Below are 12,851 nucleotides of genomic sequence, written 5' to 3'. Positions count from 1 at the left end.
ATTGTTCCTGATACTTCTTGTAGATGGGCCTTTAGGTTGGGCCTGGCTAAATGGGCCTAAAAAACGCCTCGTATTCCGAGCTTTTCGCCTATATAAGTGTAGTGTGGAGTGAGAATCCTCACTTCACTTCCCACTTCTCATTTCATCTCACATTTTTCTCTAAAGTTCTCCTTTTTGAAGGCGATTTCCGGCGACCAAAGCCACCGCAGCTCCTCCATTCTCAAGTATTTCTGGGTTTCAAGCCTTCAACCGAAGCATATTAATGGCGGACCGTGACCTAGCTCGTTTGCAGAAGATGAATGTCTCTAAGAGAGGTACAAACATCCAAATTCAATCTCCATATACTTCCCCTCATTGATATGATTAACTCGAGAGGTGATGAATATCCTTCTCTGTCTGAGTTAGATTCGTATAATCATGGTAACACTTTTCATGAGTTAGATGGTAGGATAGAGTCTATGAATACCCTGTACAGACTTCCACCCCACCTTAGGATCACTCCAGCCGCCCCTGGGGATAGGACTTGTAATTGGGAGGGGGATACCCTGTTCATTTATCGAGGAGCCCTGACCGCAGGTCTTAGGTTCCCATTTCACGAATTTATTCCTCGTTTACTAGCCGATGTACGAATCAACCCTTGTCAACTCCCTCCTAACGCCTGGAGGAACATTATCTGTTTTATGGTCCTTTGTCTCAGGAATAGCTTTCCTCTTTCCGTAGCAGTCTTTAGGAAAGTTTTCCAATTCTATAATAGTTCCATGAGTCAGCCGGGCTGGGTTTTAATTCGCCAACGGCCCAAAATTCCCCATATCTTTGACAGTAACTCTATAGTTGAGAACAACCCTAAATGGAGGGATGAGTTTGTCAGGCTGACCTGGGCTGGGGGTGATTGGGCCACACTCTTCCGTAGGCCATTTTGCAAGGTATCAGATGGTAGTCCTAGTAGTATCAGATTGACTGATGAGGAGGAGGTGGCCTACCAGGCCTTAATTTCAGATGATGGGAAAACGGATACCTGGACCCTTTTAGAGGAGTTTTCCTTGAAGAAAGTTGGTCTCTCCCAGGCCAGTGATAAGGGTAAATTTATACCTGCGTAATTATTTTTCCTTCTCTTTAATCGCACTTTTTCTTTTTTTTCTGGATTTTAATGTTCCTTCTACTTTTCCTTTCAGCTTGCGAGGCCATCAATAATGTTAACAGGCCTAAGGAGGGGGAGTCAGGCCGTCAGAAAAGGGCCAAGCTAAACAGGGACCCTAGGAGCAAACCTGACGGTCCTTCTTTTCTTAAGCCCACGTCCCGGTGGTCGAGCTGGGGGACGATGTGGATCCTCCACTTAAGGCACATTCCTTCAGGCCTAACTGGGGCTTCAGGAGGAGCGATACGGTGGTTGGATCCACCAAACATGCCAAGGATTGGTCGTACCATTCCATCACTCCCCATGATTTCACTGACATTGTTACGGGGAGTGATGTCGAGACTATTGAGCTTCTGGGTTCTCAAGCCCAAGCTGCGGTAATTTTCTTTTTTCTTCTCTTCCTTTTGTGAATTTCAACTTTTCTTGTATCCCAATGAATTTGCGCCAACTCATACATATTTCTTTGCAGAGTAATACCTATTTCCAGGCGGCCCTACATCAGGCTAGATCTTGGAAGGGTAACTCTGATGTTTTTGAGAAGGAGATGAAGAAGTGGGAGGAGAGAGCCAAGGTCCTGGAGAAGAAGCTGGACACGAAGAAAGAGGAGCTGGCTAAGGCTCATTCCGAGCTGGTGAAACTCAGGAGCGATAAGGATAAGCTCATTGATGACTACATGGATTCTGACAAGTTAAGAATCTCATGGAGATTCATGATGAGGGTCTTTACTCCCTACAGTTCACTCAGGGATGGGATGCGGCCGTGAAGGCTGTTTCTGAGAAGTACCAGGGCTTAGTCGACCCTAAGGACTTTATAAGTCCTGAGCAGGCTGAGTCAGAGGACAGCATAGACGCCCTCTTCGACTCTCCTCAGCCAGATGATCGCATCTTGGATCCTAACACTGCTTCTCCTCCCGCTTCTCCTGCGAAGGACGCTGAAGGCGCTGATAAGGAGGAAGAGAATGAAGGCTCCCACATGGAGGAGTAGTTTTTCTATTTTGTAATTTTATCCTTAATTTATGTCTGGACTTTTGTTTGTATTAAAACTTATTACCCTGCGGGGCTATGCTACTTTCCTTATTTGCATTCTCTCCTTCATTTTTCCGATACTTTAATATTCAAACTTGGCTTAATGGGCCACACAAGTATTATCACAACTCAAACATCCATAGGTTGAAATAATTTCGAACTCTTCAATTTCAAGTCTGGTTTTCCAAAACCTTACATAATATGGGTTCGACCCTGATCTATAATAGCTAACAAAGCTTCAAGGTGCTTTTAAACCTACTTGTCATAATGACAAGTGAGAATCGTACTTCGACCATCTTACACGTAGTAAACCTTCAGGTTTTGTGCGTGCCAGGTTCTCGGGACTTCAAAACCATCCATAGTCTCCAGCTTGTAGGTTCCTCTACCCTGAACGCTCTTGACTCTATACGGCCCTTCCCAATTTGGGGCAAGCTTTCCTTTCTGTCCGACACCAGAAGCCTCTATTTTTCTCAAGACTAGGTCACCTTGTTTGAAAAACCTCTCTTTAACCCTTAGGTTGTAGTAGAATGAAGCCTTTTTCTGATATTCTACTATCTTTGCGTGTGCTTTATCTCGCACTTCATCAATTAAATCCAGGGCTAATCTCTGCCCTTCCTCATTTTCTTTCTCATCGAAGGCCTGAATCCTTGGAGAGGAATGTGATATCTCCACGGGAACTACTGCTTCCGCCCCATATGCCAACATGAAAGGAGTTGCATCTGTCGTGACTCTACAAGTAGTCCTGTAGGCCCATAATATTGGAAGTATCTCATCTACCCAATTATTTCTTGACTTCTCGATCCTCTTCTTTAGTCCATCCAGGATTATCCGATTTGCTACCTCCGCTTGCCCATTGGCTTGCGGGTGAGCCACAGAGGTGAACCGTAACTCAATTTCATTTTCTTCGCAATACTTCTTGAATTCCTCGTTGTTGAATTGTGTTCCATTGTCAGTGACGAGGATACGGGGAATTCCATATCGGCACATAATGTTTTCCCACAGGAATTGTGCAACCTGCTTAGTTGTGATTTTGGCCAAAGGTTTGGCTTCGATTCACTTGGTGAAATAATCAATGGCTACAATCAGAAACTTCCTTTGTGCTGTGGCCATAGGAAAAGGCCCTAGAATATCCATCCCCCACATAGCAAAGGGAATAGGTGAGTTGATAGAGGTCAGCATCTCGGGGGGTTGTCTGGCGACTGGTGCATGCTTCTGACAACGATCACACTTCTTTACATATTCTTTGGCATCAGCCATCATTTCTGGCCAATAGAAGCCTAAACGAGTTATCTTATGAGCCAAGGCCCTGCCCCCCAAGTGTTGCCCACAAATACCTCCATGCACTTCCTCAAGAGCTAAGCGTGCCTCATCGGGCCTGAGACACCTCAAGTAAGGAACCACGAAAGATCTTTTATATAGAATCCCATCTATCAAAGAGTACCTTAGTGCTCGAACAGTTAACTTCCGTGCCTTAATTGCATCGCTTGGCAACCAACCGGTCTGAATGTGAGCCTTGATGGGATCAATCCATGACGTCCCCAAATCTACGGGAGCCACAAGCTTAACATCTATGCTTCGTGTCTTCAAAACACGGAAGTACACACTCCCTGAACTTTCTTCAATCTCAGATGAAGCAAACTTTGATAGCGCATCTGCCTTAGCATTTTCTTCCCTTGGAATGTGTTCAACATGGCATTCATTAAATTGGGTCATCACAGCCCTTACTAGGCGAACATACTTAGCCATCGTATCATCCCTTGCCTCAAATTCTCCCTTTACCTGGGATATGATCAGCTTCGAGTCTCCACGGACCTTTAAGTTTTTGACTCTAAGTGTCCCAGCTAGACCAAGGCCAGCAATCAGGGCTTCATACTCTGCCTCATTGTTTGTTGTTGGGAAGTCTAGCTTCATGGCATACTCAATTAAGAATCCATCAGGGCTTTGCAAAACCAACCCTGCTCCACTGGAATTTGTTTTTGATGCTCCATCAAAATAGAGAACCCAATATTCTTTCTCCTCGTCCCCATTGTCGACTCCCTTGTCTTGAGGTATGGTATCTTCCTGCCCCCCGACTTCTTGGTTGGGTATGGTACATTCCACCACGAAGTCAGCTAGTGCCTGGGCTTTTATGGCCGTACGTGGCTTATACTTGAGATCGAACTCTCCCAACTCTATTGCCCACTTAATCAGTCTCCCACTTGCCTTGGGACTGTGAATGATATTTCTCAGTGGCTGATTTGTTAGCACTTCAATTTGGTGAGCTTGAAAATAAGGACGCAGCTTTCTTGAAGCCATTACCAAGGCTAAAGCGAATTTCTCAATGGCTGAATAATTTAACTCAGCACCATGCAAAATTTTGCTGACATAGTATACGGGTTTCTGGACTTTCAGTTCCTCCTTAACCAACACCGCGCTCAAGGCGCTTCCTGAAACAGCCAAGTACAAGAATAAAACTTCACCCAGAACTGGCTTGGCCAACAACGGGGCCTGGCCCATATACTTCTTTAACTCTTCAAATGCCTTCTGATTTTCCTCACTCCATACAAAGTCCTTAATGTTCTTTAATGACTTGAAGAATGACAAGCACTTGTCTCCTGACTTGGAGATGAATCGTCCTAGCGCAGCAACCCTTCCTGTGAGTTTCTGAACATCCTTGACAGTTTTTGGGGGTTCCATGTCCAGGATTGCCTTTATTTTATCGGGGTTAGCCTCAATTCCCCTCTTTGAGACCATCAATCCCAAGAATTTTCCAGATCCTACTCCGAAAGCACACTTCGTAGGATTCAACATCATCTTGTGGTACCTCAGGACCTCAAAAGCTTCCCTCAAATGGGTTATATGATCAGTCTTTACTAGACTCTTGACTAGCATGTCATCAACATAGACTTCCATAGTCTTCCCAATAAGATCCTTAAAAATTTTATTCACCAACCTTTGATAGGTGGCTCCTGCATTCTTGAGACCAAACGCCATAACAAGATAACAATAAACACCAAAGTCAGTGATAAATGATACCTTTGGAATGTCATCCTTATGCATTTTGATCTGGTTGTATCCGCTAAACCCATCCATGAAACTCAGCATCTCATGTCCAGCGGTGGCATCAATCAAAGTATCAATTCTAGGCAGCGGAAAACAGTCTTTGGGGCATGCATCATTCAGATCGGTGAAGTCTATACACATCCTCCACTTTCCATTAGCCTTCTTCACCATTACAGGATTTGCTAACCACTCCGGAAATTGAATCTCCTCAATGAAACCAGCCTCTAAGAGCTTTTCCACTTCCTGCTTTATAGCCTCTTGTCTTTCCGGGGCAAAATTTCTTTTCTTTTGTTTCACTGTCTTCCGGCTTGGATCCACGTTTAACTTGTGAGTAATTAACTCCGGGTCTATGCCTGGCATATCAGCTGCTGACCATGCAAACACATCACTATTTTCTTGTAAAAATTTCACTAACTTCCCTCTAAGGGGCTCCTCTAATGTGGCTCCAATGAAAGTCATCCTCTCAGGATTCTTGGGATCTAAAGGAACCGAAACCAATTCTTCTGCTGGCCTTCCTCTATTCTCATCATTTTCTCGAACATCCATATCTTCAATAGGAAGAACCTGCCCCCCGACTCCATCTGCCCTCAAAGAGGCCACATAACAGCTTCTAGCCATTTTTTGATCTCCTCTCTCTTCTCCAATCCCGTTTCGGGTGGGAAACTTCATGACTGAATGGTATGAAGAGGGGACTGCCTTGAAGGCATGTATCCCTGTTCTCCCCACGATAGCATTATAAGTTGAACTAGCCTTTACCACCACAAAATCCAGCATCTGCGTTGCTTGCCTTGGCTCCGTACCTATGGTGGTTGGCAATTTAATTATCCCTTCCACAGGACATTCTACTCCAGCAAATCCATATATCGGCATGTCGGTTGGTGTCAACTGGGAGTCGTTATACCCCATCCTTAGAAAGGTGTCGTGGAGCAAGATATCCACAGAAGCACCATTATCCACAAGGACCCTCTTAACCGGGCTATTTCCTATTATCGGTGTTATGACCAGCGGGTCGTCATGGGGAAACTTCACACCCTCTAGGTCGGAATCATCAAAAGCCAATGTTACTTCTGTCCTGGCCCTCTTCGGGGCTTCTCCAACAATATGCATAACCTCTCTAGTATATGCCTTTCTGGAATTTTTGGACAATCCCGCAGCAGTTGGACCTCCAAAGATCGTGTTTATCACAGGCCCTCGAGGTCTCGGCCCTCCATAAATGGTGTTTATAACTGGTCCTCTAGGTTGGGGATTCCGCCCCTGATCATCTTGGTCCCTCCTACGATCTTCAAAGTTCTTCCTTCCATTATTATTTCTGTCTCCTCCATCTCCAGTATACTTGTTCAATCTTCCTTTTCGAATCAAAAACTCAATTTCATCTTTCAACTGCCTACACTCATCGGTGTCATGGCCAACATCTTTGTGAAACCTGCAATACTTGCCCTTATCTAGCTTGGCGGGATCAGCCTTCAAGGGCTTAGGCCAGCGAATATCTCTATCTTTCTCAATCTCCATCAAAATCTGACTTCTGGGAGCATTCAGCTTAGCGTATTCAGTGAACTTTTGCCCAGGTCCTCCCTTCTTGGGGGTTGAATCAGGGTTTTGTTCGGTTCTAGGATATTTGTCCTTAGCGATATACTCCAAATCAGTTTTTCGTTTCTTGCCTCCAGTGGGCTCATTACTTACTACGGTCTTCCTCATACTTTCTTCAACCTTGATATACTTCCCTGCCCTCTCTTGGAGCTGCAACATGCTCTCAGGGGGTCGTTTGGCCAAAGACATCTTAAAAAACTCATCCCTAGTTCCTTGTTGCAGTGCTATCATGGCTACCTTATCATCAAGGTCTGGGACTTTTAAAGCCTCCTTTGTAAAACGATTCAGGTAATCTCTTAAGGATTCCTTAGCTCCCTGCACAAGACTCATAAGAGATGCTGAACTTTTCTCATGGACTCTTCCACTGATGAATTGCTTAATAAAAGCCTGACTTAATTCTCTGAATGATCCAATAGAATTTGGGGGTAGGCGACTGTACCATCTTTGAGCCATACCCGACAGGGTTTGAGGAAAGGCCCGACATTTTATAGCATCATTCACGGGTTGCAGCAGCAGTGCATTAGAGAATGTCCTAACATGATTAGCGGGGTCTCCCGTGCCATCATAGGCTTTGATAGTGGGCATCTTGAATTTCCTTGAGATATGGGCATTCATTATCTCTTCTGTGAAGGGTGGAGTTGGATCATCAGGATCTCCAAGGGGAAGGAGATTGCTTGGATCAGTTCTTGGGACAGCAGCCCTTCTTCTTACCGGACCATCCAGGTCTATGATAGGAGGAGGATTTCTCCCCCTAGGTGGTATGTGGGTTCTGGTGGCTTGGTGAGCCTCCAAGTCACGCCTCAGCCTTTGGATTTCAGCCTCATGAGCCCTGATCTTTTCCTGCACTTCTTGGGGATTCGCCCCTGGGGTGCTTTGGGGGCGTTGCCTTCCATCGGCCATTGACTCTTTTCCAGGACGCCTCCTTCTCGGGGCCACTTCATCATCCGAAGATTCGGAGTCTCTCTCAGTGTACGGACCAGAAAATTCCCGATCCTCAGGGATAGGATCCAAACCTCGTATATAGGGGGGTGACCGCCCTCGTGCTTCACTTCGCCCAGCATATCCGCTTCCTCCAACCTCAGGGTGAAGGGGCATCCCATAAGGGGGGTTAGTAGTAACAACAGTTGAATATTCATACCCGACGGGTCGAGAATTCACAGGTATATGTACTTGTTGAACTTGAGGATTCGTACCTTGAATAGTCGGGGGAGTTGTCCCTTGTGGCTGAGGTTGAGTTGCCCCTGTCTGGGCTTCCCCCTGAGTAGATGCATAAGTTGAATGGGGAGGAACCTCCACGGTTGATGAAATCACCTGGGTTGTCCCTGATGGTGTTCCCTCCTCCAGAGTGCTGGTTGTTCTCCGTGTTCTCGCCATGGTTGTTGTTCCTTCCCACAGACGGCGCCAAATGTTATGGATAAAAAACCAAGGTATTACTTGCTGTATTTAATACTAAGATTCGGGAGCTCAAGGCCTTTAATGGCTGCCCTCGTGTTTCGTGACTCAATCTGCCTTTACGAGATGCCTACGTATCTCTGTGAATTAGAGAATCAAGCCAAAAAACGTAGTTCTGATTGGTGGGGGTGAGACCCCTTATATAGATGTGGGAGTCCTTGAATTGGACTTGGTATAGGAGACTTGGTGGACAAGCCTCTGAATTAGGATAGACTTAGGAGTCCTAGGAAGTAGGAAGCTAATTCCTTATCCTTTTAGGTCCCCTTGAGGCTAATCTATAAGGATTTATATCCTTATCGGGACTCTTCTCAATAGCTGATTTTTCCCTTATTAATTAATTACGAAATTAATTAATAATTAGGGCTTTTGGGCCTTTTTTATTCCATCAGGCCTGATCTGGTCCATCAGGCTTAACCTTTCTGGTCTGAGTTTCATATATCTTTTTATTGGGCCTAGCAGCCCACAACTTGTACAATTAATGCAGTATTTAATTATACAATCATAATTTATTTATCCCTATCAATATATAATGATTATAAATTTATAATAAAAATAATAGAATAACATGTGGTCATAATTTAGTAAAATAAATAGACTATTTATAGTAGTTTAACAATTTAGTAGTTTAGCAGATATATTACACTATTATTTATATCTTTTACTAATATGATAAGTTGTATTCGTAATTTAGTAGGATAAATATACTATATTTAGTAGTAGTTTAATAATTTAGTTGTTTATTAGATATATAACACTATTTATCTATTTTTGTATTAATCAAAATTAGGGAATTATCGTTGAACCAAAGCGTTGAACCAAATTATCTTTATTTCGGCTATTATAGTATAGTATAGATATATATAGCTATTTTAAGACCCGTGCGATGCACGACTCTCTTTTTAATATTATATAATTTTCAAAAAAATTAATTTGAATTGAATGATATGACTTCATGATAAATATATTAATACATGTATTTGTTCATGGTTTATTTAATAAGAGATATTTGAAAAAGATAATGATACTTATCGAACAATATAGTTTTATTGATATTTCTACCTATTTTTATAAAAAAGATTATATTTTAATTAGAAGTTAAGTTTTAGTGGATCAATAATATATGAATTATGCTTAGTTTGATATTAACTTCAATTTATCCCGAATCAGTAGTTTACATTACTGTGTTTTAACTCGATGCTAATTACACCGACAAAATTCAACTAATTATTTTTAGTTTGATTTTAATTTTTTAAGTCCGATTCACTATGATGATTTTGTTTTAACCCGAAAAATAGTATATATGATTTTGTTTTAGTTAGTTGAATTATATTTTGATAAAATAACTTTTGATAGTATATATATAGATATTTATATATAGTAATTAAATTGTTTGTTATAGTAAAGAATATTGTTTCCGAAATTAGTTAAATAAAATTTAAATTAGTAGAATAAGTTCACTTCAGTATTAATTAGAATAATATAAACATTTCCGAAATTAGTTAAATAAAATTTAAATTAATAGAATAAGTTGACTTCGTTATCAATTAGAATAATATAAACATCAATATGAATTAGAATTTAAATTTTTAGAGGACTTGACTTAAATATCAAATATAATATTAAATATAATAATATAGAGTTCAATATAAATTAGAATTTAAATTGGTATGAGAAGTTTATTTTAATAACAAATAGAATTAAAATGATCGACTGACCAACAACAGTGTATATATATATATATAAAAGTTTAGCAGAGTCCTTTTTTTATTTGGAGACTTGGAGTCGCCCTTAGATGGGATGAGATGGACGTCTTATATTACATTACAGGTGTATAAAATAAAACCTAAAACTAAGAGTATTACTTTACATACATCAATTAGTTTATTTTTCCTTACTCAATATAATTTTTTTTAACTATAAAAACTTTTTATTTATGCATAAAAACTTTTTTTTGTCATTTACTCTACATCAAATATATTGAACTATAATTTTTTTAGGCTAAGTTATGCACTATAACTCTATTTTTGAATATAATTTTCACATATTATTTGTTGATTTTAAATTATATTTTTTATTCATATTTTAAAGTACGACACTTTATTTATAAAAAATCTACAATATGTTCTACACTCTATTTTTTTAAATATTTCACATTATATTTTATTCTGCAAGTTGCATTATATTTTTTATTTAGGTTTAAAATTACTACATGTTATAATTTTAAGTATCACACTCTATTTATAAAATTCTATGATTTATTTTGCACTATATTTTTTAATAGTTCTTTTCACATAATATTTTATTGTGCAAGTTATATTATATTTTTTTATTTAGATTAAAAGTACTAAGTTTTTATTTATGCATAAACTTTCTTTGTCATTTACTCCACATCAAATATATTACATTATAATTTTTATTAGACTAAGTTATGCACTAGAACTCTATTTTTGAATATATTTTTCACATATATCAGTTCTGCATGCTAAATTATAGATTTTTTATTTATATTTGAAAGTACTACACTTTATTTATAAAAACATTTACACTAAATTTTGCACTATATTTTTTCTAATATATTTTTCACATAATATTTGATTTTGCAAGTTGCATTATATTTTTTATTTAGATTTAAATTACTGCATTTTATAATGTTCAGTACTACACTCTATTTACAAATTTGTAATATATTCTGCGTTCCATTTTTAAATATATTTTTTCACATAATATTTTATTCTGCAAGTTACATTATATTTTTTATTTAGGTTTAAAAGTATTATATTTTATAATTTTAAGTACTACATTCTATTTATAAAGTTTTACGATATGTTCTGCACATTATTTTTTAATATATTTTATTCAGCATGTTGCATTATATTTTTTATTTAGGTTTAAAAGTACTAAATTTTATAATTTGAAGTACTACTCTATATTTATAAAGTTGTACAATATGTTTTGCACTCTATTTTTTAAATAAAATTTTTACGTAAGATTTTAATTATGTTACATTATTTTTTTATTTGGATTTAAATGTACTACAGTTTATAATTTAAACTACTACACTCTATTTATAAAATTCAGCGCTCTATTTTTTTAATATATTTTTAACATAATATTTATAACATTACATTTTTTATTTAGGTTCATAAGTAATATTTTTTTTTTTTTTTGAATAAAAGACAAATAACATTACTAAGAAATGTCATACAAGAGAGACTCCAACAACATACTTGAAGGAGACGTAAACACGTTTTGACAATTCAGAGAACAGGGCAATTTAGCTACCAAGTGAGCAACCCCATTCGCTTGCCTTTTAACAAATGAAACTGAGAAACCTGGTCTAGAATCCAAAATGTTACTGCAGGCACTCAATATTATCCCGACTTCCAACACATTATCACCGGGACTCTGAAGCGCTCGGACGGTTAGAAGAGAATCTGATTCAATGACCACTCTGTCATATGGCATAGTAAGAAGCCATTTCAAACCTTCAAACATTGCTAATGCTTCAGCTTCAAAAACAGACATTGTCATGGCTTTACACATTGTTTTACCACTAACCAGGCTCCCATTATGATCTCTTAACACCAATCCCATAGCAAACTTCGATTCTCCCACTTTTATTGCTGCGTCAACATTAAGTTTAAGAGTTCCTAACGCTGGTTTTTGCCATTTGGATACAGCCGGAGAGCTACTAGTCGAACTTCCAGCTGGTTGGAGGAAACGTTTCTCCTTTGCTTCTCTCCACTCTAATACAATCTTTGAACTCCACCCCATTGCAATATCCGCCGTCACCACTTTATTCTCCCAGACTTTCTGATTTCTGAAGAACCAAACACCCCACAAGACTCTAGCAATTAATAAAACTTCATCCGAAGAACTTGTGTCTAACTTGGCTAATAACCAGGAAGCTGCATTTTCTGAGCTCGTCAAATCATAATTATAACCACAAACAGACCAACAAGCTGCTGTAAAAGGACATTCAAAAAAGATATGGAAAATATCCTCAAGTCCTGAGTTACACATAGGACAGCTAAGAGGGATCTGCACTCCCTTCATACTCAACCTACTCTTCACTGGAATGTTATTCCTGCAGAAATGCCAGAGGAAAATCTTCATTTTGTGAGGCAAGTCTAAGCTCCACAACTTACTCCACCCTTTCGATTGCAGAACAGCTCCTACACCCACATTCCGATTATGCCATAATTGATATCTCGTTTTAACTGAATATTTTCCATTAGTAGTTCTAGTCCAAGCCAGACGATCTTCCACAGGATGCTCCGGAATACGAGTTGCCAAAATAAGGTCAGCATCCTCTCTAGAAAAAGTTTGCAGAACCTTTACAGCGTCCCACCGCCTTTCGTTCTGGATGAATAACTGCGACACAACCAAATTATTATCAGCATACATCCTGGTCTGATCAACCTTAAAATCGCTCTTCCCATGGATCCAAGGATCTCTGGTATATCTGATCGAATCACCCCAACCCAACACCCACCTGTAGCCTTGCATAACTTCGTTCATAGCAGTGACAATGCCCTGCCAAATGAAACTCGAACCTGGGGGAGCCTTTGCCTGAAGAACATGGGAGTTAGCAAAATATTTCGCTTTAA

Source organism: Apium graveolens, chromosome 11 (genome assembly GCF_009905375.1).
Source record: "Apium graveolens cultivar Ventura chromosome 11, ASM990537v1, whole genome shotgun sequence".
NCBI classification, from domain to species: domain Eukaryota; kingdom Viridiplantae; phylum Streptophyta; class Magnoliopsida; order Apiales; family Apiaceae; genus Apium; species Apium graveolens.
This window is presented reverse-complemented; position numbering follows the sequence as displayed.